Source organism: Mirounga leonina, unplaced genomic scaffold, assembly GCF_011800145.1.
Source record: "Mirounga leonina isolate KUSES-001 unplaced genomic scaffold, KU_Mleo_1.0 Mir_129, whole genome shotgun sequence".
NCBI lineage: Eukaryota > Metazoa > Chordata > Mammalia > Carnivora > Phocidae > Mirounga > Mirounga leonina.
In genome coordinates, this window is record NW_023270323.1 from 78,115,373 (window position 1) to 78,139,759 (window position 24,387).

At 51.7% G+C, this 24,387-nt stretch overlaps 1 protein-coding gene across 5 annotated transcripts in view; it reads right to left on the reverse strand.

Moving 5' to 3' along the window:
• Window positions 1–24,387, reverse strand: part of AFAP1 (actin filament associated protein 1) — a 139,298-nt gene that overhangs the window by 94,312 nt on the left and 20,599 nt on the right. For all 5 annotated transcript variants that reach the window (XM_035005359.1, XM_035005360.1, XM_035005361.1 and 2 more), the window contains exon 2: window positions 15,137–15,185. The gene's annotated coding sequence lies outside the window, so the exon portion shown is untranslated. The remainder of the gene's footprint in view (window positions 1–15,136; window positions 15,186–24,387) is intronic.

Sequence of the window (24,387 nt, forward strand, 5' to 3'; positions counted from 1 at the left end):
CAAAATGCAAGGAGGCAGTGCCCTCCAACCTTCCCGGAGGGAACCTCCATGGCACCAGCCACCGGGAACAGTCTGACAGTTTCTTGTAAAGTGAAATGTACATTTACCATGTGGTCCAGTAATTCCACTGCCCGGTATTTACCAGGAGAAATCACTGCACGTGTCCACACATACACATTAGCAGCTTCACTCATAACAGCCAGGAACTGCACGCAACCTAAATGACCATTAGCAAATAGGGGGATATGCAAATTATGATGTATTCACACAACGGAATACTTCATCACAATAAAAATAAACAAACCATCCACACGCATAACCTGTGAAAGAAGCATGAAAAGGCACACCGTATGATCCCATTTTTATGAAATTCCAGAACCAGCAAAGCTAATGTACAGTGTCAGAGAGCAGATGGGTGGTTGTCCCGGTCTGAGCGGGCAATGACACGTCCTGTTGGATTCGCAGGACTCGGACTCTGGGGGTTGAAGGTGACCACGTTAGAGGCAGACAGTTCAAGGTCTGGGGGAAAACCCTACCTAGTCAAGACGAAGTCAAACTAAACAGGAGACACCCTCTATATTATATCTGATAAGGCCAGGCAAATGTAATTTTGAGAAAATCTAGGTAAATGGGATTTTAAAAAAAGATTTTGCCGCGTAACAACAGACGGAGTAAGAGCATTGGACTGGCTAGGCATGTCAAGGGCTAATTCTGCTCTTATAAGGAAGAAAGAAGGTTCCTAAATCACAGGCACAGAGAATCAGAAGGCTCCAGGGAATGAGTTCTCTTCATTACCATAAAGCTGCACTGCATCTTTATTCATGAATGGCTGCTTCTTCTAATCAAAGGAAGGAATAAAAACAAACAAAAGGGGAAAGAAAGGCGGACTGAACTTGTAAACTGGGTCTCATTCAAACAACCATGGGCTATTGCTGAAGCCAATGGAGGTGGGAGGGGCTCACAGCCCACACGGCAGGACAGGACAGGACAGGAGCAGCCTGCACCCAAACCAGCTCCACCTTCTCCCAAGGGGGACAGGATCCCACTGAAGTACAAAGCCCTGCAGCGGGCCAGGTCAAGGCTCCATGAAAAGCACCGCAGGGCTGGCTGACCCGCGTCTCCACCAAGCGCGGAAGGCCGCCCCGCTCGGGAGGGAGGGCCAGGCCAGGTGCAGGGGGCCGGGCGCCCGCCTCCCGCGGCTGCTGCCTCCTCACCGGGCCCTAGGGAGCGGAGCCCACCCTCTCCGGGCACATCTGTCTTCCTGCTCACCGAGCTCTCTCTCCAGGAGGGAGGCTTCTAAAGTCAAGGCAATCTAGAGCAGTCTAATATCTAGTACTAGGGTTTCACGAATGCAGACCCTGGAGCTCAGGGAGGAACAGGGACCTTCGGACCAAGGCCACAGAAAGGACTAAGAGGCAAGTCTGGGTGCCCGGAAGGTGCTTTCTCTGGCCCGACCCTGCCTCTAAAACCCTCGGGGACGGTGCTAATTTAGGGCACGAGGGAGGCCCTGGCACCATCTCCGAATGGAGAAGCATCACTTTAAAAAAACACCGAGGCCTCTCAACACAGAATGAAAGATGAGCCAGCAGCCTGCGCGGCGGCCCCCAGCTGCCGGGTGGGAGAGCTGAAGGCTCTGCAGATGTCCAGTCACTGCTGGGACAGCAGCTTTGCGGGGGAGGAAGCAGTAAGAGACGCCAGAGTGGGAAAGCTGCTCACAGACTCCACACTCCCCGAGAAGAGGGGGGAAGGGGATGGGGGGGCAGAGGGAGAGGGAGGCCCATTAAACGCCACCTCTCACACTTCCAGCTACATTATATTCACCCCTGCAGCCACTACTTTATATGAATTAAAAGGCCTAAGCTAACTAAGTCATCTGAGATGGCGGCTTGGGGTCCGCGGATGGGGGTAGGCAGGGCCCTCGGACTTCAGACTTGCCCCATGGGCAAAGCTTGCTCACCTCCGACAGTCTTGGAAGTGGCCCTGCCCACGTTTGAGCTTTTCCTGGCCTTGGTTCTGAAGCCCCACAAAGACATTTCAGGCAGCTCCCGCGGCCGAGCCAGATAGCCAGCTGTGCCCAAACCCCGGACCGCAGCCAAAGGTGAGCAGGGAGGAGGGGTGACACAGGATGACGTGGAAGGAAAGCATTCTCCTTTAGATGGCAGGGCAGGAGGACAGGACCCAGGCACATGGCCTGACAAAGATCAAACAGAATCCTTGCAACCAGTGAGAGCTTTGAATCCTGCTGTCACCCGCCTCTCCTATCGTACTGGGGAGACTGAGGCACAAGAGAGCAAGGCAGTGCGCCCAGTCACGCTCCGAGGGGCAGAAACTTCTGCCTCGTCCTTTTTAGCTAGTCTAGCACTTCTGGCGCCACCCCCCATGAGTGGGCCGGACAGCCCCTTTCTGTTGGGAAGACAGCACTCAGTGCCAGTTCTACAAGACACGGCTGCCTTCTCAGCAATCCAGTTCTGTCATTACACTTTAATGTTCAACAGCTGGAGATAAAAGCATTTTCAAAACGCTTCCTCTCTGTCCTCCAGACCGGAACCCCCCAAATATGGGCTTCTCAGACTTCCATGGGACTACTACTGGGGGGTGCTTATTAAAATGCAGATTCTGACTCAGCAGGTAAGGGGGCCCTGAGGGTCTGCATGCCTAACAAGCTTCCAGGGGATGCGATGCTGCTGATTCCCCGGGACCCCAACCCACAGAGTCTGACAGACCAGACAGACTGGCTGATGGGCATCAGGGCTCCTTGAAGAAATAGTGACCCTCTGCTGCCAGGAAGCACCTTCCCACCCACAACCCACGACCTCGGGGGCCCCACGGACCTTCAGTGCAAGCTGGATCCAGGCCTCCAGCAAGGTCGTCAGCAGAGGGGACAGCTGAATAATAACACTGCCCCCAAAGACATGCTTGGCCTCTGGCTGATGTTCTCCAAATGGTCAGGTTCAACCAGATCTGAAAGGTCTTGGTAACAGGCTTCGATCTGCAGCCTCATCCATCTCAGTGGGGGGGCGAACAACAGCCGAGGGCCCCATCTGGCCCGAAGCCTAGGTCTGTAAACATGGTTCCGTTGGCACGCAGCCACGCCCACTCACTGGCTGGCCCTGGCGGCTCACATGCTACAGCAGCAGACCAGAGTGGCTGCCACAGAAGCCTAAAGCCTAAGATCTTCACCACCTCGCAGGCTTGCTCACCTCTGCTCTGGGGGTCCGGAGAAACAAAGTCTAGAAAGGCAAGCCTGAAGGCCAAGACCCCACATCCAAGGTCAGCAGAAGTGGTTGGGACAGGCCCAGAGCTGGGAAGGCAAGTCTGCTAAGAGCTGAAACACAGTTGGAGGGGCGCCTGGGTGGCTCAGTCGTTAGGCGTCTGCCTTCCGCTCAGGTCATGATCGCAGGGTCCTGGGATCGAGGCCCGCATCGGGCTCCCTGCTCGGCGGGAAGCCTGCTTCTCCCTCTCCCACTCCCCCGGCTTGTGTTCCCTCTCTCACTGTCTCTCTGTCAAATAAATAAATAAAATCTTTAAAAAAAAAACACAACAAAAACACACAATTGGAAATGGGAAGCCAAATCCACTCCTCGGGCTCACCGTCCTCCCGCCACTCGTGCGGAGCCAGCCTTACAGGGACACAGACTGAGCATGATCCCAGCCCCACGCCCCCACCTCCACTGTTGCTGCTCGGCATGTACGTCTGACCGCACAGACTCCGAGGGGAGGGGCCCACCAGCGGAGAAGCTGACGTTAGGCCTCGGCGGAGTTTGGTTCCTACCCTCTGGTCATGGTGAAGTGTCAAGACCCTGGGCTCCGCTTCCATCCAGGTCCCTCCAAGAGCAGAACAGGAAACGCCTCTGGGGCTCCTGATGGCAGGCACAGACCTGGGGCTCAGACGGCCCGGGGAGCGTGGGGCTGATGGGCTCATCTCCAGGGAAGGCAGGCCGAGAGGCCGTCTGTCGCTCTGTCCCCGGCTCCCCTGGCAGATGGGGCCCCCGCCATGCCCATGTGGATGGGGAGGGCCGGTGGGCACTGGGGGCTGGGTAACCTATGTCCGTGGGTCAGTGGAAGCAAATTAAAGAGGATGGTTGGCCTCCCATTAGCTTCTCAGGGCTTGGAGCCTCCACGCTCACAGAACAGACGAGACCCGGGTTCCCAAAGAACATGACGATGGACTTGTGCTCACACATCAAACGAGCAGACTCTGGAGTTGAAGCAACCGGGTTGAAATTCTGCCCCTGTACTTCCTAGCTGGGGCCTCGAGCACACAGCCACATCACCATCCTCTCTCCGGAAAAGGACAATGGCAGAGCTTGTCAACACGTTTCTTTTTAAATGTCCTCACGTGAAGAACTTAGCACAGGGTAAGTCCTCCATGGATGGCGACGGTTACCCTCATCCTCATCAGTATAATTACCTGTAGAACACATTTTGTCAAGTATAATCTCTGCTCTAAAGGGTAGGTATAAGGATTAAGCAAGATGTTATGTAACTTGCCTGAAACAGGGCATCGTCTCACATAGTGGGGCCCGTGGTTTGGAGAAACCAAACCTCATCTCCTCCGTATATTTCATGAGACACCTCCCCAAACTTAGTGAGAACCCCTCTTCCAAACAAGTCTCTAACATTGTTTAAATAACAATCTGTGGAAGAGATGCTATCATTTCAGAGAGGAGAAAACACCCCCCCACCGCCCGAGAAGGTGACTCACTCCCTCAAAGACACAAGGCTCACATGTGACAGACCAGCGTCTCCTCAGTAACAACAGGTACCTCGCAGAAATGCTAGCTAGCAATTTTAGCAATTACCAGCTCAATAATCTGTGCTTTAATAAAGCAGAAAACAATTCTGGCACTTTATCATTTCTGATGAAAGTGTGTGTCCCTCTCAGAAGTACTTCTTTTCAGAGTTGATCCAAAGGGCCCTATTTCCATAGAGAAAATGTCCGTCGTAACGTCCAAAATACAGCATAAGCCACAATGAAGAGATTTTTAATACACGTTTAGTTTTCCAGCTAAAGGATGTTAATCCGCTCCCCTGGATAAGGATCCAGAGATTACGATATAAACTAAGTACTGCTCACACCATCATGACAAACCATCTATAGCAAACCTGACTTCACCAGCCTTCTCGCTCCAAAGAGAGGTCAGCACCGCCCCCCAACTCCCTTCCTTCCCATCCGTTGGGCTCCCTCGTCGTGCTGCCCCTCCTCTGACCGGCTCCTGTAACCTCAGTGACATCTGCCCCCACTGGTGGGGCAGCGTCTGACCGTACCCCCGTCACACACCCCTCTGGACAGTTTCTCCACATGCCTCCCAGGCCTGGCCTCCTCTGCTGTTCCTGCTCATCTTCTTGGACCCGGGGTTTCTTCCTCATAAGTACAGTCATCCCTGGGTCATTTCCTCCAACTCCGTGACTCTACCTACCATTTATACAGTAATCTCCCCTAAATTCCCATCTCCAGTTGAGACCTGGTCCGCACTTCCACCTGCCCTCTGTGGGGAAACGGAGCTGAATCTAGCCTTCCCAAGGAATGCTGGAGAGATAGGGTCGCATGTGGGAGACACCCGGGGGCAGGCGACAGGGGTGGTGACAAAGAGCTATGAAAGCAAAGGCCAGGGGACACAGATGGCACATTACGAGAAACAGGACATGGGGGTGAGCTCCGTGCGCCTGCAGATGAAAGCCAGCTGCTTCCACCAGCGATGGAGACCCTGTAACATGAGCAGACTCAGCCCCGTACAAACGAGCTGGAGACACCTTACACCCTTGCGGTCTCTTTGCTTATGAATAAAATCAGCTAATTCTATCTTTCTGAATTGCTCACGTTCTTTGAGGTCTTGCTTTCTGCTCTTTGCCACCAATGCTCCAGGGCCTCCATGCTTGGGCCTCAGTCTTAGCCCTACAACTGCCTTTGATTCCTCCTGCCAAAACCCACTCCCCCCGGTCGTCCCCGTCTCAAAAACGGCACCTCTAGTCTTCCAGCCACTCAGGCCCAAATCCCTGAGGCCTGTCGTCCAACCTGTCAGTAAATCTTATAGGGTCTCCTTTCAAAACACAGCAGATGGACCACTTCTCACCTCTCCTGTCATTTCCCACCAGGCCAACCACTGTGTTCTCCAGCCCAGATTGCTGTGAGAGCTCCCAACCCACCTCTCCTCTGCCACTTCTTCACCTCATCCCTGCAACCCAGCGTCCACTTCAAACAGTTTGGTAATGAATGAATGAGTGAATGAGTGAATGAATACACACACACACACACACACACACAGAAGAGAGCGAGAGGGAGGGAGAGAGAGTGAAGTACCAATGTTGTAAAATGTTTTGAGTATCCGGGGCGCCTGGGTGGCTCAGTTGGTTAAGCGACTGCCTTCGGCTCAGGTCATGATCCTGGAGTCCCGGGATCGAGTCCTGCATCGGGCTCCCTGCTCGGCAGGGAGTCTGCTTCTCCCTCTGACCCTCCTCCCTCTCATGCTCTCTGTCTCTCACTCTCTCTCTCTCAAATAAATAAATAAAATCTTTAAAAAAAAAATGTTTGGAGTATCCGGTGAAGGGCATATAGTAGTTCTTTCTACTATTTTTGCGACATTTCCGTAAGTCTGTGTGATTTCAAATCAAAGTTGAGAAACAAAACCCACTCCCTCCCTCTGTGAGCCCATCCTGTCTCCCCCACTCCCCAACCATGGGGACCTCTCCTTCAGCCCATCTAGTTTCCATGGAATGGTAAAGAGTCCTTGTCCACCTTTTGTCTTACCATGCTGGGCAGTGGGAATATAAAAATAATGGGTACATAGCCCACAGCGTGTCCTCCGAGAGTTCTCCTTTTAATGGGAAGGGCAGACATATAAGCAGAGAATCTCAAAGCAGCGCGGCGAGTGCTCTGGCAGGGACGCAGAGCGACCGGAACAAGCTGCTCGGGGAGGAGGCACAGGAGGTCAGCCCCGCACCTTGCAGGCACCCCATTACAGCACTCTCGAAACGCTGCTAGTTCTGCACATCCGTCTGCCCCAGGCCACCCTCGGGATGGCTCCCCGCGGGGCTAGTCCCAGGGGCCAGAGGAGAAGCTGCTACAGCTCACATACATACCCTGCTCCAAAAACCGTGGCTGAGGGAAAGAGCAGCTCAAGAACAGCTTGTCTGTCAACACTCAATAACACAAAACGAGATGATCTGCAAGTCACACTTTTCCTGTTGGAGGCGAGGCTAGGTTCACAAACCATCCTTCGCTGAGAAGGGTGGAAGTCAAAGCATTCTTTACCACTAAGCACACTCCAAGTTGCCTGTGCTGGAGAAAATCCCGTCATCATCAAGCCCTAAGCCTCAGCCTCTCCGCCATCCCCAGGGCCTGATAAAACAAGGTTTGGAAAACCCCGGAAATTGTGAGGGTGCCTCCCAGCCCCAGGAGGCTCCAACATCAGGAATGAGGAAGACAGGCTGACTGGGGACAACAGGTGTCTGGGGAGTAAAACAGAGGGGGCAGTGGGCTGGGAAAGTGCTGGAAGCAGGCATGGCAAATAAAGCTGGGGCTCTGAAAGCAAACGTGTGTATGGATGGGTGGGAGGGGTATGAGTGTGGGTGGTGTGTGCACACGCGCAGGAGGGCTCAAGGGAACCTCATCAGGAGTCTGACCGGGAGGCGGAACCATGATTAATAAACAATGTGGCCGGCAGCGCCTGGCTGTGTTTCGCTTACTCGTGGTTAAACGGATTCAAACACACATCGCTCCCTCACATCTGAGCCCCAGCAAACACCTCTAATAGCCCTGCCAGGAGAACATCTGACCTTCACACGTGGCCAAAAATAAAGCTGCCACTATCAAATCAACACAGAATGAGTCCTGACTGCCTACAGCCCTCATGAACCCCATCCTCGGTGCTCCAGTTATGCCGGAATCCTCCAGAAATCTGTAGTGCCGCCAGGCGGGGCCGTAAACAACACGCCACGCACCGGAGCGCTTCCCACGCTGCCCGTGCAAACCGTCTCCATTCCAGGCTACTTAGCAAACTGTCCTTCCAGGGTACCTCTGGGCCGGATTTGGCCACTCTTTCCCGCGGCCTCGGATCGTATACTAAAAGAACGATCTCAGGGGACCCACGTGCTGCTGGCCACATGTCGATGCCAGAAAGCCAGGACACCCCGAACAGGCGGGAGAGCGCACTGGCGGCCCCGCCCTTCCCCCCACCCGCTCGCTCTACGTGCGCTCCAACCCAGCCACCCTGCAAAATAAACACACGGCAACACACCGCACGGAATTTGCCTCCGAAAGCATGTCTCGCAACCCACAAGAAACCGTAAGAACCGCTTTTAAAATGGCCCAAGGGAAAACCTCAGAAATGTAGACACGGGGCCACGTGTGGATGCGGGCGCGCCGCCGCAGAGCGACACCGCGGTGACGCACCGACAGCAGAGAAGGGCGGCACAAATCTAGGCAGGCACTGGAGGGAGCGGGACCTCCAGGTCAGAGGGGGTGGTCGGGGAAGGGCTGGGCTGGGGAGCGGCAGTGAGGGGTGGCCTCGCCCAGGGGCCATGACTTCCCTGCCCCAGCGCTGTAGCCGACAGCGCTCTCTGCCGCAAGGACACTTCTGTGTTGCAAGCGGCCGCAGGCCTCCGGTCCGAGGAGCAGCATCGTCATGGAAGAGGAAGAACATCACGGTGGGAGCTGAAACACGACTGCAAGGCGAGTTCCTAAGTCACACGTGGGAGGCAGCCCGCGTCCGTCGGTGCCTGTTACACCTTCACCTCCCTGCTCCGCTGTCACTCCACTTAGAGTCCCTGACTTCCCTCTGACCCCAAATTTTAGGAATCACGTATTTTTCCATGGCTTTCCACCCCCGATCAAAACACACCGAGCATCCTGACGAAGAGATCGGTCCTGCCATCATTTTGACATCTGGTTTTGTAGAACTATATGCTTTTGGTGCCGCTCGATGACCAGACTGTGGCACGGGCAAGATTAACCCCCTATGGGACAGCAGGCAGTGACCCCTCTCTTCTGGCCACGGTCCCATGCAGCCTCGGGAAAGCCGAGGCGGGGGCCACCTCCTGTGCAGAGAGCCCAGAGGAGGTGGGACAAGTAGAGAAGGTAGGCAGGAGGACAGGTGCACAGCCTGTGAGGAGAAAGGTAGGGAGCACGCCCTCCCTGGAAGCATCTTTGGATTTTATAAAGGGAGGAGGGAGGGGCTGGGCCAGCTCTATGGCTGCATTTCTAAATACTGATGTAAAATCCGAATTCAGACAAAATAAAAGGGTATCTCTCTAATAAGTATACACTCTGGTGCTCCGTGTCACTCATTTGGAAAATCATTTAGAAAGTAATAATCATTTAGAAAGAATTCACGTTTAAGTGATCATTTAGAAGATCCAGGTTACGTTCTAAGGCCCACATCCTTGTGCAAACAAAGTGCCAGGGGCTATGCCGTGGGATACACCTCTTCTGCACATCAATCAATAATATATTCAGTTATCTATTGACGAAAACCTTAATTAGCTCACGTAGACTTGAGATACAGATTTGAAAGACCTGAAATACAAACAGAAGACAGCCTTTTGGTAGCTCTGCTTCAGAATTTTGGATGGTGCGAATAACCCTTCATGATTCTAAAACCATCAGCAGTCCATCTTCACTGACTGTAGGAGGGCAATCCTTCTGGGCCCGGCGTGATAAAGAGCCCAGCTGGCGAGGGGACAGATCGTAATCAGTCCTCTGTGGGCCCAGCCAGTCCCAGGTGCTGATGTAATGCGTGGAAGTAAAGGGCTGTCAACGGCCAAGCATCTAAATACTTACCCCACCTCGCCATCTGCTGCTTCTGTCATTTGAATTTAAAATTAACCAGACCACCGTTAGAGTCGGCGCCTGCGATGCTCTTCTACCATGATGGGTACTGACCGGCCACATAAGGGCTCAAGCTGTAGCACGGATAAGAGTCCAAAGCGCTTAAATGCTAGGCTGAGAATAAAGTAAAAATTGCAATTCTCTATTTTCCCCCTTTTTCATCCCCCTCTTCTAAAGTCGCTATTCCCCAAACTCATTCGATTGTCTTGTTTTATCAAACGTATGAGAAAATGTAAGGTACTGTGAAATTTAAAGGTATTGTAAAAAATCACCACTTGCTCTCAGTAGAAGACGTGTCAATATGATTTTAAGCTGCCGGGTTTTTCTCTGCGCCTGTGGCGCTGGGGTACATTTTCTCCCCCGTTCCTGCATATTCAGAGTCGAGGAAGACGGTGTGAACAGGAGGGAGGGCGGTGAGGTGAGCAGTTGAAAGGCTCTGGGAAGGACACAGGTAGGCTCTGGTCCCACTCCACCCAGGTGATGCTGGGCAGCTCGCTTTCTTGTGCCTCGGGCTCTATATTCTACCTGCACCAGGATAAAAGCCCTCGGCACACGCACACGGGGCAGCGTCGCTCACCTGTGTGTAACGCTGTGACCACCTGCTGATTTCCCGCGGAAGTGGTCTGCACATTTCTACTCAAGACCCGCACCTTCTTCCAGGTTAAGTATTTGGGCCGATGAGACATCCCGCAGGGACCCGTGTGGCCTCCCCGCCTACAGTCCCCCAGTCCCTGCTCACGCAGCTTTTTCCACAAGCATTTTTCATGACACGGCCGTCTCACCCCGCCCGTCCACTCAACAAATACTAATCGCTGTGCCGGGGCAGGGGGCGGAGCAGCGACTTGAGACAATAACCCGGCCTTCGGGGAGCCCATGTGTGTGCTGGTGCGCACAGACAAACCGAAACGCACGCTAGGGAGTGACAGATGCCGCACGGAACCGGGCCGCGGAGGAGGGGAGAAAGAACATCTCCACCCGGCCTGCCGTGATGCTGACATTGTGCCAGGTCAGCAGGGAAGAGGACAGTGACGAGAGCCCCTGTAAAGTGACACTGTCCTCCCTCCATTCTTCTCTCTTCATAATGGAAATAAAAAGGGAGGGGGCATAAAACTGTTTTAAGATGGTTTCAGATTTCAGACGTCTGGGCACCAAACCCGCTGCATTTCAAGGAAAAGCTGATCAACCATATGGCCGACGGCTGACTGTTTTTAAGAGGGACTCTTAAATACGGGCAAATGTGTCTGTTTATGTGGATGCTCAGGGCCCGCGCTCGTGCAAACCATGCTCACGGAACTATCCGTTTTGCCAGATTTGCCAGCTTGCCACAAACAGTCTTCCACGCCTTTTCTGTTTATAAATGGCACACACACCCAGATATGCAAATCGAGGCGAGCTGTCCCTTCTGCCGCTGCAGCCATGACAATGGGGCCAAATCCACAAGCACACACCGCACCCCGGGGCTATCGGGCCGTCCGACGGGTGGATTCCTCCACCGGCCTGCTTTCCTTGAAGGTGGCAAGGAACAGAGGAGGAGCCTTCTCTCCGCACAGGACAGACCGCACTGGGTTCTCTGGAAGCATTCTGCTCCCACATCCGCCTGCCCCTCCCCATCGCCCCCCACTTCCCAGTTTGCTGCAGGCCCTGGAAGGCTCCCACGGCCCTGCAACAGGAACGTGCTATGGCTCCCATCACACACGGGAGGGACAAGGAGCTGCTGGGACGGCATGCTAATCAGAGAGCCCCATTCACAGCCGGAGTCTCTTGATGCCCAAATTATGCTTTTCCATCACACTGTTTACAAGGAGCTGAATTCAGGTTCTTTCTACAACAGCCCGGAGGTATTTACACGACAGAAACCATGATGACCCGTTAGTATTCTCTTTCTTCTAAAATGTTGAAATAATAGCATTTATCATGCACTCGGAAGGTGCCGGGCTCTGAGTTTTATCTCACTGAACTCTTGGGACAACCGCATAAGATCGGTACCATACCACTCCGCAACCGAGGCACGGAAAGGCTGAACAGCTAGTCCACAGTCACAGGTTATTTCGCATTTTTTTCAAATTTTCAAAAGTAAATATCGCTGCCGTTACAAATGTTATTAAAGTGTAAACATAATTAAGATGCACTAAATAGGGGCGCCTGGGTGGCTCAGATGGTTGAGCGTCTGCCTTCGGCTCGGGTCGTGATCCCAGGGTCCTGGGATCGAGCCCCGCATCGGGCTCCTGGCTCACCGGGGAGCCTGCTTCTCCCTCTGCCTCTGCCTCTCCCCCTGCTCATGCTCTCTCTCTAACTCTGTGTCTCAAATGAATAAATAAAATCTAAAAAAAAAAAAAGATGCACTAGATAATAAAATAGCAAGAATTTTTGAACTCAGATTTATGCCAAACAGGGAAACTCTCCCTCCACTCTAACCCCCTATCCAGCCCCTCCTCTGGGGCAACCAGTGCTACCAGCATGTTACCCAGCCGTCCAGAGCGCTGCCATGGGTGTGCAAACACAAGTGAGCCGTGCGCACACACAAGTGAGATACTGTCCACATCACCACGGAACCGCCCCAGGGCCTTGAGCGGGCGTAGCGACTGCACGCCCCTCCTCCGTGAGACACCTTCCCTGCCACCTCCTCTAAACAGTCAAGGTGAAGGGTCAGCTTGTCACACAAACACAGCTCCTGGCTGCCGGCTCCCCTTCCCCGCCCTGTCCCACGTGCAGCCGTGTTTTCGGCCAGCAGCCGGAAAGAACTGGCAGTCGTCGTGGTAGACACGAACGTGCCACGTGATCGATTTCTCCTCGAGCAGGGACTCGGCACACAGGGACAGAATCCTTCTGTGCCTTTGTGTCCCCACGGACCATCCCGTGTTGCTTTTGCAATCACATGGGGTTAGTTGGCTTATTAAGGTTTTCACATTCTGAGTCTTTTTCTATTTCATGAGAAAGACATGGATACGTCCTGGTGGAGATATTCATACCATTATGGAGAGTGATAAACAAACAGAGGCCCCTCGTTGCCACTCTCCCCCACAGAAATAGCTGCTGCTATCCCCATCCTCTGTGGGATGCCGTGGCATCCTTCCCATGGTGCATATCGATTCCAGCGCACACATCGGGGCCTTCTTTTAAGGATGCACCTCATCAATGGGCAACGGATGTCATGCTTCCCGCCGTAAGGAAAGCCCACTTCTTCAATGCACAGCGTGCCAGAGGCCTGGGGTGGGTATGGCAGAGTGAGGATACAAGGCTTTGCCCTGGGAGGTCATTATTCCGGCCCAGAATAGTCACAAAATATCTGGGCAAAGGATGGGAAACTGTCAATCCAAAAGACATGAGCAGGCAAGTCAGAAAAGAAAATCAATCACTCATACCTCACTAATAATGAAAAATGCAAATTAAGGGGCACCTGGGTGGCTCAGTCGGTTAAGCATCTGCCTTCAGCTCAGGTCATGACCCCAAGGTCCTGGGATCGAGTCCCACCAAGCAGGGAGCCTGCTTCTCCCTCTGCCTCTCCCCCACCCTGCTCCTGCTCTCTCTCACTCTGCGCGTGTTCTCTCTCTCAAATAAACAAATAAATCTTTTTTATAAATGCAAATTAAAATGATACCATCTATTATTTATCCAATTGGCAAATTGCTTTGACTGGTAATACTTAGTATTGGTGAGGACTCGGTGAGGCGGCTGCCTTGAGCACGGCTGAACCGTACCAATGGAAACCACCTCTCTGAAGGAGAGTTGAAGGCATCTGCCAAGATCAGCCACACCACCACACCCTCTGTCACCCCACCCCAAGAACAACCTGCGCTGAGATGCACACTGAGTTCTGCAAACAAGGGTCTTCGTTACCCACAATAGCACTATAAACTATAAAACCCAAACATCCAACATTACAAAAACATTTCAGGTATAATTTAAGTATAAATCGTGTTTTGAAAGAGCATTTCATGATGTGACAAAATGCTCATTTATATTTGTGGGATAAAAAAGAGATCTCAGACAGATGTAACACCCATTTTACTAAAAAAAAAGAAAAAAAGAAAAAAATCTATGCTGAGAAAAAGAAAAGGAATAGGCCTTAGTCAAGGGTCTCCAAGACCTTGCCCCAGCCCCAGCCCCAGCCCCAGCCCCGAGGTTCGATGACTGGCCAGGAGGACTCAGCACACAGGCAGACTCGGAGCTAGACTTATCACGGCGAGAAGAAACAAAGCACAGGCGGCAACAGGAAAGGCATAGGGAGCGGAGGACACCAACTGGGAACCTGCGGGGTCCTCTCCCTCGCAGTTACGCAGGACAGCACATGTGAAGCGCTGTCACCAGGAAGCTCGTTAGAGACCCCGCATCAGGGGTTTCACTGGGGGCTGGACACGTGGGCCCCCTTGGCCAGGCTCCAGGAGGAACTCGGGTGTGCCGGCACGAACCGTGCTGTCTGCACAAAGAGCTCAGGCTCGGTGAGCCGCTCTCACCAGTCAGGGTGAGGGGAACCGTCCCCACATCAAAGTTCCAGACACCAGCCAAGGGCCAAGCTTGCAAGCAGGCCTCCCAGAGGATGGCAGTCTCTGGCCTGCCGTGGTAACACTTTTCTGCACGAGGCCAAAACGTTCATAGTGCTGATGTCTGCTGGTGAGACTTATTTTCTTCTCTATCCTCTCTTATTTCCAAACGCTCCCCAATGAACATGTATTTCCTTTACGAGTGGGGAGGGGTGTCACACGCTTCTAAAAGCTCTGTTTTGCATGATGACAATTTTCAGATTAGACACAGGGGAATTCTTTTTTTTTTTTTTTTAAAGATTTTATTTATTTATTTTTTAGAGAGCAAGCGAGAGAGAAACAGCATGAGAGGGGAGAGGGTCAGAGGGAGAAGCAGGCTCCCCGCCGAGCCGGGAGCCCGATGTGGGACTCGATCCCAGGACGCTGGGATCATGACCTGAGCCGAAGGCAGACGCCTAACCATCTGAGCCACCCAGGCGCCCAACACAGGGGAATTCTAATATTCACAAATGCCATAAGAAGACAGGCCAGGGAGAGAGCTGAGCGGGGCTGGCGGGGATGCCGGAGAGCCACCGTGGGATGGGCGGTCCTGGGTGAAGAGCAGGGATGAAAACTCCACCTATGTCCTCAGTATTTCCAGCTTTTCCCCCAACCAAACAAGCCAGATCGTCAGACCTCATCTCTGACATGGATATAAGCAGGCACTATCTTGGTTTTAATGCAAAGACCTCTATTCCGAGCACCCCCAGCAGACAGTGTAATGGCTCTTGTTGAGACAGTGTAATTTCTTTTAATGCCACTGAATTGGAAGATCATGAAATCTTCTTACCTGTGCTTCCTTCTGATGATCCTCACCAAAGAAAGAATTTCAGAAGAATCTAAAAGGTAAAAACAAAACAAAACATGTATGAACTGGAGATACATGACCCAGAACTCAATCCCTGACTCTACGACATCATTTCCTTATGGTAAAAGTGGAGGGAAACACGGCCTGCCTCACAATTCTAAGGGTCAGGTGAGAAAACAGATGTACAAGAATTTTAATGATAAGATGCTAATATCAGAAACCCCTCACATCATCATTCCACAAATGCCTACTATGTACAGGCTCAGGCCCGGGCAATACGGCGGTCAATAAGACAGACATAGGCCCATAGAGCTCAGAGGGCGTGCGGCTCACTCGAAGAAGAGATCGTGAGTAAGGTATGGGGGTGACAGGAGGCAGCCTTCTAGCAGGGGCTCTGAGAAGGCCTCTGGGACTGAGACTTGGCTTGCAACCCCAGAACTACCACGCGAGAGCTCTGTGACCTCGGGCAAGTTGCTTCAGTTTCCCTGGGCCTCAGTTTCCTTATCTGTACGATAAGGATCCAAAGAGTAGCATCACAATCCTCCTGGAGCTGTAATGAGAATTTAATGATTTCATGTCTGTGACATTCTCAGAACCATGTTTGGCCACAGAAAATACTTAAACTGTGGAGATAATTTTTATAAGATAAATATATAAATTTTAGGGGCTTTGAGAAGATGTAAACGAGACCCTAACCTGTTCACGCAAGATGAGCAAAATTCTCCCTGACCAAATACTCCTATCTCCCCCTCAGCAAGTCTAGTGAACTTTATTCCAGGGGTATTCCCAGGAAATTAAGGTTTTAGATGCTACATCTGGGCAGTATTAAAAGTGTGCCAAATACCCAGTAAATGACTAAGTTAAACATATTTCCAAAATAATTACATATGTTTCCAAAACACATATAGGCTTGAAATTTTCCAAAATTTAAAAGCACAAAGCACCTTCACATATACCAGCTCACTGGCAAAAACCCTTCGACAGAAGCCGAACAGAGAAGGCAGGGCATTCAGTGACCCTGTGAGGCCTGGCCGCAGTCCGAGAGCCAGTCGGTGGGGAGAAAGCAGACCGAAGCAGTGTCCCTTTTTTAACACCGGTCTTCTCCCTCCACACCGTAACGTGCACGTACCCGCTTAGCTCCTAAAATTCGACAGAAATCCCAACGTAGAGACTTGAAATAGCATTCGAGAATTTCCACGATGCACACACGCATCTTGTTCTCTGGCTTTGAGAACTGCTTCGCTGCCCTTCGGCCGCGGAGGCAGAAACCAGACTGCATTCCCCGGAGCCGAAAGCAGAGTGTTTGCTTCTCAGCAGGTAATCTTTGGGGTTAAACGAACAGGAGATCATTCCACAAAATTACTGTTACGCTTCTCAAAAAGCAAGTGTGACTTTCATAGAAAAATCTATGGTGTTTCCATTTGGGAGAAAGGTCCACGAAAGCCACGAAAGGATAATACAGTCATACAACAACAATTAAATTCATCTGTCACACAGTGAAACCCCAAAGCCCTCAGGCACCCAGCTGCTTTCTGAGCTGAAATTAAACTCCAACTGAGAAACAGGTCAACTCTCTAAAATATTCTTTTGCAAACATCTTAAGTAAAAATTCCTTTAGCTTGCTTGTCGTTTTCCAGATGCAATACCTCTGCTGGCCTTACTTGAATTTCCATGGCCCCGATGCCAAGTCAGCCACTGCGGTGACAACACGGAGGGACACCACATGGCCACACCTTCGAGGAGCTCACACGGGGAAAGGAGGCCACCCAGCCACAGTCTTAAAGTAGCACACTCATTGCTATTACCTATTTCAGCCACGGCTCTAACTAGCTTGAATTTAAAAAAAAAAAAAAAGAACCTAGCACACATAGCACATCCCATTTCTAGAAGGAAGCGATCAGATCTGAACAGTAAGTGAAGCTCAGAGTGTGCAGGCCAGGCAGACGCAGTCCCTGTAGCATGAGAGCTCATTCACAAGGGTTAAGAAACGTATCACGCGGAGGCGGAGGAGGCCCCCAAGCACAGGGGCGACCGGGGGCTTCAGGGACATCCGGGCATCTGGAGACAGGAACAGAGGGTGGGATATCTAAAGCCTCCAAACTGAACAGAAATGCCCCCAAGAACTCCTCCCCAAATGGGTGAGGGGTTTAGAGGAGACTAAACGTAGCACTGTCCCAACCAGAGCATGGAGCCCTGGTGGAGCGGCGAAGAAGACACAGGGCCACCCTAATTCGGTGTGTGACCTTGGTTAAGCCCCTTCTTTATTTTTTATTTTTTAAATTGAGGTGTAATTGACACACTACATTATGTGAGTTTCGGGTGTATAACATAATGATCTGATATTTGTATGTATCGCTGATGATCACCACAATAAATCTAGTCAACATCCCTTACCACACAGTCACAAGATCTCCTTTCCTTGTAATGAGATCTTTTAAGATCTACTCTCTTAGCAGCTCTCAAATATACAAAACAGTATTACTAACTAAGGTCACCATGCCATACCTGAGAGCCCTTGGTTAAGTCCCTGATCTTCTGGGAGCCCCAGTAAAATCACCAGAAAGACAAGAGATGTGAAAACCCACCCACCTTTTGCACAGAACTGCTGAGAGAATAAAACGAGACGATGGATTTTAAACTTCTTTGTGAACCATGAAGCAAAACACAAATGTGAGAAGTCATTACCACCATTGATAACAGCCACGTAAAACTGAGTTCCTCCCACGTTCTCCCGACCAAGTGCACCATGAGTGCGGGTGATCTAGCTGGGCAACCCCAGAGCCCAGGGCTTGAGTTGTATCACTCCTCCGAGGGGTCCGAAAGCTCTCTGAGAGAGAGAACCAAACCGACGTATGAGACCACACTTTCTCGGATGGGTCTGAGGTCATCCCAACTCTCAGCACAGCTAAGCCACCTGGGGGGTTGTCCCCCGCTAAACTCAGAAGCTGGTGTCTGTACATTTCTACAGCAGAGGCCAAAGAGCGTTCAGTGTCACATGATGATACTAAGTATCCCAGGCCTAAACCATAGAAATCACATGAAGCTGGAATCCCCAAAAAATGTATTCACAGAAGAGATTCAGTGAATTCCGCTTCAAATGCATCCACTATCACCCGTAGTGCTCAGTCCTCTGCCTCCTTCCGACTGACTCCACTGATGCTCTGACCTCACCCAAGCTTTTACAACACCACAGAAAATGACACACCTGCGTGCTCCTCACAGCGGAGCACCAGACGGACCACCAACACTTCTCCCGAGGCGTTCCCCAAAATCACGCTGCAAAGTCCCAGTAAAGGCAGGTAAACAACTCCTCAGTTGCCATGTTCTTTCTCCACTCCCCAGGAAGATCGGTTGAGATGATGAGTCTTGAAGTCAGAACTAAAAGAGGCCACAAGCATCATCTAACCCAACCCACAGTGCAGCACCCCAACACCCAGAAAATGACAGAACAGGAGAGCCAAAGCCAAAACCCACTGGCCCGACCTCGGGCCCCGAACTCCTGCAGCAAACCTGCTCTGGGAAGGAAGATAAAGACAGCCCGGGAAAAGCCACCGATCCACACGACGGCCATTCAAGAGTTTACTTAGCACTTCTGTAGGCACTTCCAACTGCACAAGCCTGAATATGCAGAGTCATTTCGGCTGCATTTCGACTTGCTACCTGTATTCATAAAGCACAAACTGCTCTGTGGCCCAAGTGCACACAATGTACCCCCTCATCATAATACTCACCCTATTTACCCTGTAGCCGCCTGTGCATCCACCGCCCTAGACCGCACATCCATGAGAGCGGGGATCAGCTATAATCACCTCTCTATCCCCAAAGCCCAGCCTATAAGACACCCACTAAGCGATGAATGAACTAAGGTAACTGCTCGAACATTTTAAACTTTCATTAACAAAACTGATTTACTAAGTTTTGTTGATGCAGATTTCGTACCACACAGCTTAAACCTTAACTTTTAGATTTATTCTGTGTTCTCCTAGATTTCATCTGCTAAGTATTTAATGAGCACCTAATACATGCTGGACATTGCCGAGCGCAGATGGCCTCGCAGTGCCTGGAACCAGAGTCCTTGTTCAGATAGAGCTTGGAGTCGGACAGGAAGCAGAGGAAGACGGGACGAGGTTTGGTGGAAGAGCTGAGAAGAATGAGCCCCGGCCACTGAGGGATGCCCTCACTTGGTCCGGCTGGCGTGCAGATAACACACACTTCCTACAGCGTGCGATCGCGTTCCCTCGGCGGCTAACGAAGCCGCAGTGTGACGACCCCCTGCATGCCAGACGTCACTGCAGAGCCGGGTTCAGGAGAAGAAACCAAAGGAACAAACAAAGCTCCAGGACTGTGCGTGAATACAGATCGAAACCAGCTTTTTTAGGGGCAATGCTCCAGTTAGGAAATCCCCTGGCTACACTGGCTTGAGATTCAAGGTACTCTAGAGGCTGATATTCAAGTGATGAATTAACCCTACTGGTTCAAACCGAAGAAATCTTTGATTCAAGGGCTAAAGATGAATGATCTTTGGCCAATTTATTAGCTCTGAGTATTTCCACTAAGAAAATTATGAAAATTACTGAGCGCTTACCATGCGCTAGGAACAGGCTTCAAGCTACACGCTTTATAGACACGTTTGTATTTAAACCTCAGGACAATCCTGGGAGATGACAATGACCCCTCTCATCCCATTTCACAGATGAAGAAAGCGAGGTTTACACAAGTTTTAATACTTGCCTCAAATTACACAGTTGGCAAAACCCAGGCAGCCCGCCTCCACAGCCCTGCACGAAGCGGTGGTATTTACAAGCTGTCCGGCAGAGAGCCCATACAACCGGCTACAAGAAATACCAACAGAGCACTTCAAACCCAAGATCATCTTGTGCCAGTCAAACCAGACTTGCTGTCACTCTGCACAACTAACCGCCAAATGATTCCGTGAAGAAAAAGTAGAATGGGTAGACACTGAATAAACTGAAGAAAGGACAGACATTCGCAGGATGTGGCATTATTGGCACGATATTCTTTAAGCACAAGAACCTCCTGCCCCGCAGCACCCAAAGCCATCGTAAGCTGGTGAAAGCAGGGGGTTCTCGTGCTAGAACTCCCACTCACCTTGGACTCCGGTTCGCAACCTTCACCGTCCATTAGAATCACCTGGGCAGTTTCTCAAACCTACAGATGCCCAGGTTCCATTCCTGGAGATCCTATTTGAACTGGTGTGGAGTGAGCATGCCTGATTTTCCCAGAGCCCCCCACCTGGCCCTGGACGCAGCCAGGGTTAGGAACCACTGCTCCAGATGCTCACACCCTTCAGCCCAGTTAGCCAAACGCTCACTGGGACTCTAAGCACTAGGGGTCCAGCTTGCGTAAGAGGAGTGACCACCTGCCCCCCGAAAAAAAAAGTATTTACAGTTTTCTCTGCTTTTAGGATAAACTAAGGTCAGAGATTTATTCCAGTTCAAACCAAATAAACCCCCAGTGAAAAAAATGTTCTTGTATAAGTTTATGTACAAACAACTTCCTTTATCCTCCCTGTCAGTAGCCGGAAGATTAACTCTGAGCCACAAGAACCCTGCAGAAATGAGATATTCAGGTCTTGGCCGTTTGCCACAGTCCACGTGCACCCTCCCCCAGAAGGAGGGCTCAGCCACGTGGTAGATTTACCACTTTCTCAGGAATGGAAACAGAAAAGGTTTGGCTACCAGCAGATGAGAGGTAAAGCACAACATGCAGGGGCCCCTGCAGGCTCCAGGCTCTAACAGTGATAAATGGGATTTCTGCCACCAACCAGGTAAGAAACCAAAGTTCCTTTTCCCATTCCTTAGAATCAAAAGTGGGAGCAGAGAGCGTAGCGATGGTCCGACCAGGTGCACTGGGCGCAGAATCCAGGCGACAGCCGAGGGGACAGGATCAGGAGTGCCATGGGCGGTGGCTCCCTCGTCCACCCACTCATGCATTCATTCCACAGACACGTGAAGCACTTTCCATGCTACTCACCCCACCCACTTTCAGCTTCCGTTGACTGCAGCCCCCTCAGATGCCACACGCGTTACGTCTAACCATCACCGACCCGTTTGCTGTCGGCCGCCATGTCACGGACGAAGCTGACTGCAGCACAGAGAGGCCTCAATGCCCCCTCGGTGATGCTCCCAGACGGCAGCACGGGGAACGCCCTTCCTCCTTGGGGTGCCTCCTGCCCCTGGCTGACCCGGCGTCCCCCAGACGGCTATCCTGTCCTGGCAGCTGTCGCGGGCTGTTCTGAGGCCCTGACGGCCACAAGTGTACGGGGCTAAGACAGTCCATCTGTCTCTAGCAGATCTAGTGCTTGTCCTGCTGGTCACTTCTATGGGCAGATGGGTCAGGACAGGCTTTGGCAAGTGACCACGGAGTGACTCCCCTCCGTTCCTCCCCCGGGGCATGCGGACTGGCTAGCTAGTGGTGAGGACAGCTTTCTTCTCTACCTCTCAGCACATGTCTGCCCTAAAGCACTCAGACCATGCCACCAAACGTAGGCAGGGAAGAGCCTCCTCTCTCCAGGCCAACGTATGGGGCCGGGTGGCCTGGGGCATCTCTAACTCAGCAATAAAACAGAACCCCCCCACCCCATGACATAGGATGTATAACACACGTGCTCACTGCTGTCACCAGCCAGAACCACAGACGTGCTTTAAAGAGTTTCATACAATTATTCCCGAAGTGCTGCTCACACAGCATCACTCCCCGTGTCCGTGATGCTTTACGGACGGCAAAGCCTCTCCACCGTGCACTGCATCTGTGCCTCTCAGCAACCTTGTGTGATATGTCGAGTATATTTCATTATACCCACTGTCTAGATGGTGACACCAAAACTCACAGCAACTCAGTGACTTTCCCAAGGATACCCAGCTAGTGTTAGACCCGGGGCACGAGGCCTCTGGATTCCAGAACTTGCCAACATCCCACACGGTCCCTCTGGGGGACGCTCGCCAGCTCTCAGGAGTGCAGAAAGTGGGTCTGTCCCCAGAGCCCTCACCATGCCGGGGACAAGGGGGGACCAGCTTCCGATGGAGAGCACTTGCTTACTCAGGAAGGTTACACAGTACAACACAGTCCATCTGCACTTTGGAAGGACGTGCACGAGGTGCTCTCTGACCAGTCAGAGGGAATGAAATGGGCTCCTGTACCTGCTCAACTGCAACAGGCCAGGGCGCTGAGCCGGGGCTGTGAGGTTGAGACTGGACGCAGCAGACATGCCCTAGAGAGCAATGTGCATAAAGTCCAGTTAGACAGCCAGAGGGAGGGAGGGGAACAAGGAGGGGGCTTCTAGTCCGAAGGACTGATGAGTAAGGATGTCATTACCCAAGTAAAAACAGGGCAGGAGAAGCAGGCTTGGAAGAGAAACGTGCTTATGCTTCATTTGAGAAGCATGAGCAACCCAAGGTAAGGATCGCTGAACCATCCTGGATTTCCAGAGTCTAGCACAGACTACACACGTGGGGGGATGTCTATGAAGAGACAACAGGAGGAAGGAAAGTAAAGGAAGCCGGGCGGATATGACCACTGGGTCGCTAGTGTCTGGATCCTGGAGGCGGGGACAGAAACCAGGCAGTCATCCATAACTGTGCTCTGTTCACAGACTCATTACCTCATTTACTTTACTCATTACTCAGCTAGCTGAGTGCCCGAATGTGCCAGATGCTCGATCAGATGCTGTAGGGCCCCGCTAAACACCCCGAAGCTCCAAGTGAACAGGGCAGGCATGTGGCACAAATGAGCAGGCAATCCATGAATTAAGACAGACATGAGGACTGCGAGGGAACAGCAGAAACAGTGGCTGATGCGTGCCCAAATTTCCTGGTTTTCAAGGTGCCCCATCCACGGCTCACACATCACGGTGATGGCACGGCACCTTCCACCCTCCAGAGCATCATAAGAATCATTCGGAGGGCTTACCACACAAAACGTTCTGATTCCAAAGGCGGGGGTGTGACAACGTGCATTTCCAACAAGTTTCCGGGTGACAGTGGTCAGAGTGGCCAGAGGACCACGCTGGGGGACAAGGGAGAGGACTGAGGCAGGGCAGGCCCCAGGCAAGGTATTAACAACGCCTAGGGCTGGTTCTGCTTCTGGACACTAACTCAGTACCTGACCTTGATCAAGACACCCGAATTCTCCAAGGTTTGGATTCCTGATGCCAAAATGAGGACAAGCACTGCCATGACAGTCTTCGGAAGGAAAGAACAAATTAATGTATCACAAAGGAAACACTACTGCATTTTAAAAATTTACCTTTATGGTAATTTTCGAAGGACGAGTTTTGGGTGATTTATCTGTGTGTTTTTCTGCATCATTTGATTTCTTTACAATGTGCATATAACGTGTTTTACAAGAACATGAATAATTTTTTAAACAGCAAAAAAGTTCACATTTAAATTCTCTAGAAGAGTTTTCCAATGGATAACGAAACCAACGAAGTGCTTCACAACTAGCATCTTTCTCATAATTAAACTTCTTATTTCAAAATAACTGTAGCTTTACATGCAGTTGTAAGAACGAATATGGAAGAATCTCGTGTACTCTTTACCTGACCTCTCCCAGTGGTAATGTCCTGCAAAACCACAGTGCAATGTCACACCAGAATCCTCGAACTGACACAGGCAAGATACAGAACATTCTGCCACCACGGGCACCCCCTCCTGTGGCCCCTTCAAACTCAACGCCCACCTCCCTTCCACCTCATCCCTGCCTCCTACGCCCTGACCTTACTCTGTCCTCCATTTCTGCACTCATGTCGTCTCGAGAACATCCTATAAATGGAATCCGACAGCACAGAGTCGCTGGGGTTGCCTTTTTCTCATTCAGTTTAACTCTCCGGAGACTCACCCGGGTCGTGGCACGTAGCAGTCACCTGTCCTTCTCACTGCTGAGTCGTGTCCCACGCGGTGGCTGCACCACTGTTCGGGCAGACGCCCCTCGGAGGATGTCTGGGTGTTCCCAGCTCCTGGCCCTTCTGCCATAAAGCTGCCGTGAACGCTCGCGTGCGGGTTCTGTGTGGACACAAGTCTTCATTTCTCTGAGACACACGCCCAGGAGCGCACGTGCTGAGTCACGGGGTGGATCCGTGTTTAGTTTTTTAAGAAACTGCCCCACTGTTTTCCAGCTTGGTGGTCCCATCCTGGGCTCCCGCGTATGAGGGATCCGCGCATGGGGGGTCCGGCTTCTCCGCATCCTCGCCAGCACTTGGTGGTGTCGCTGTG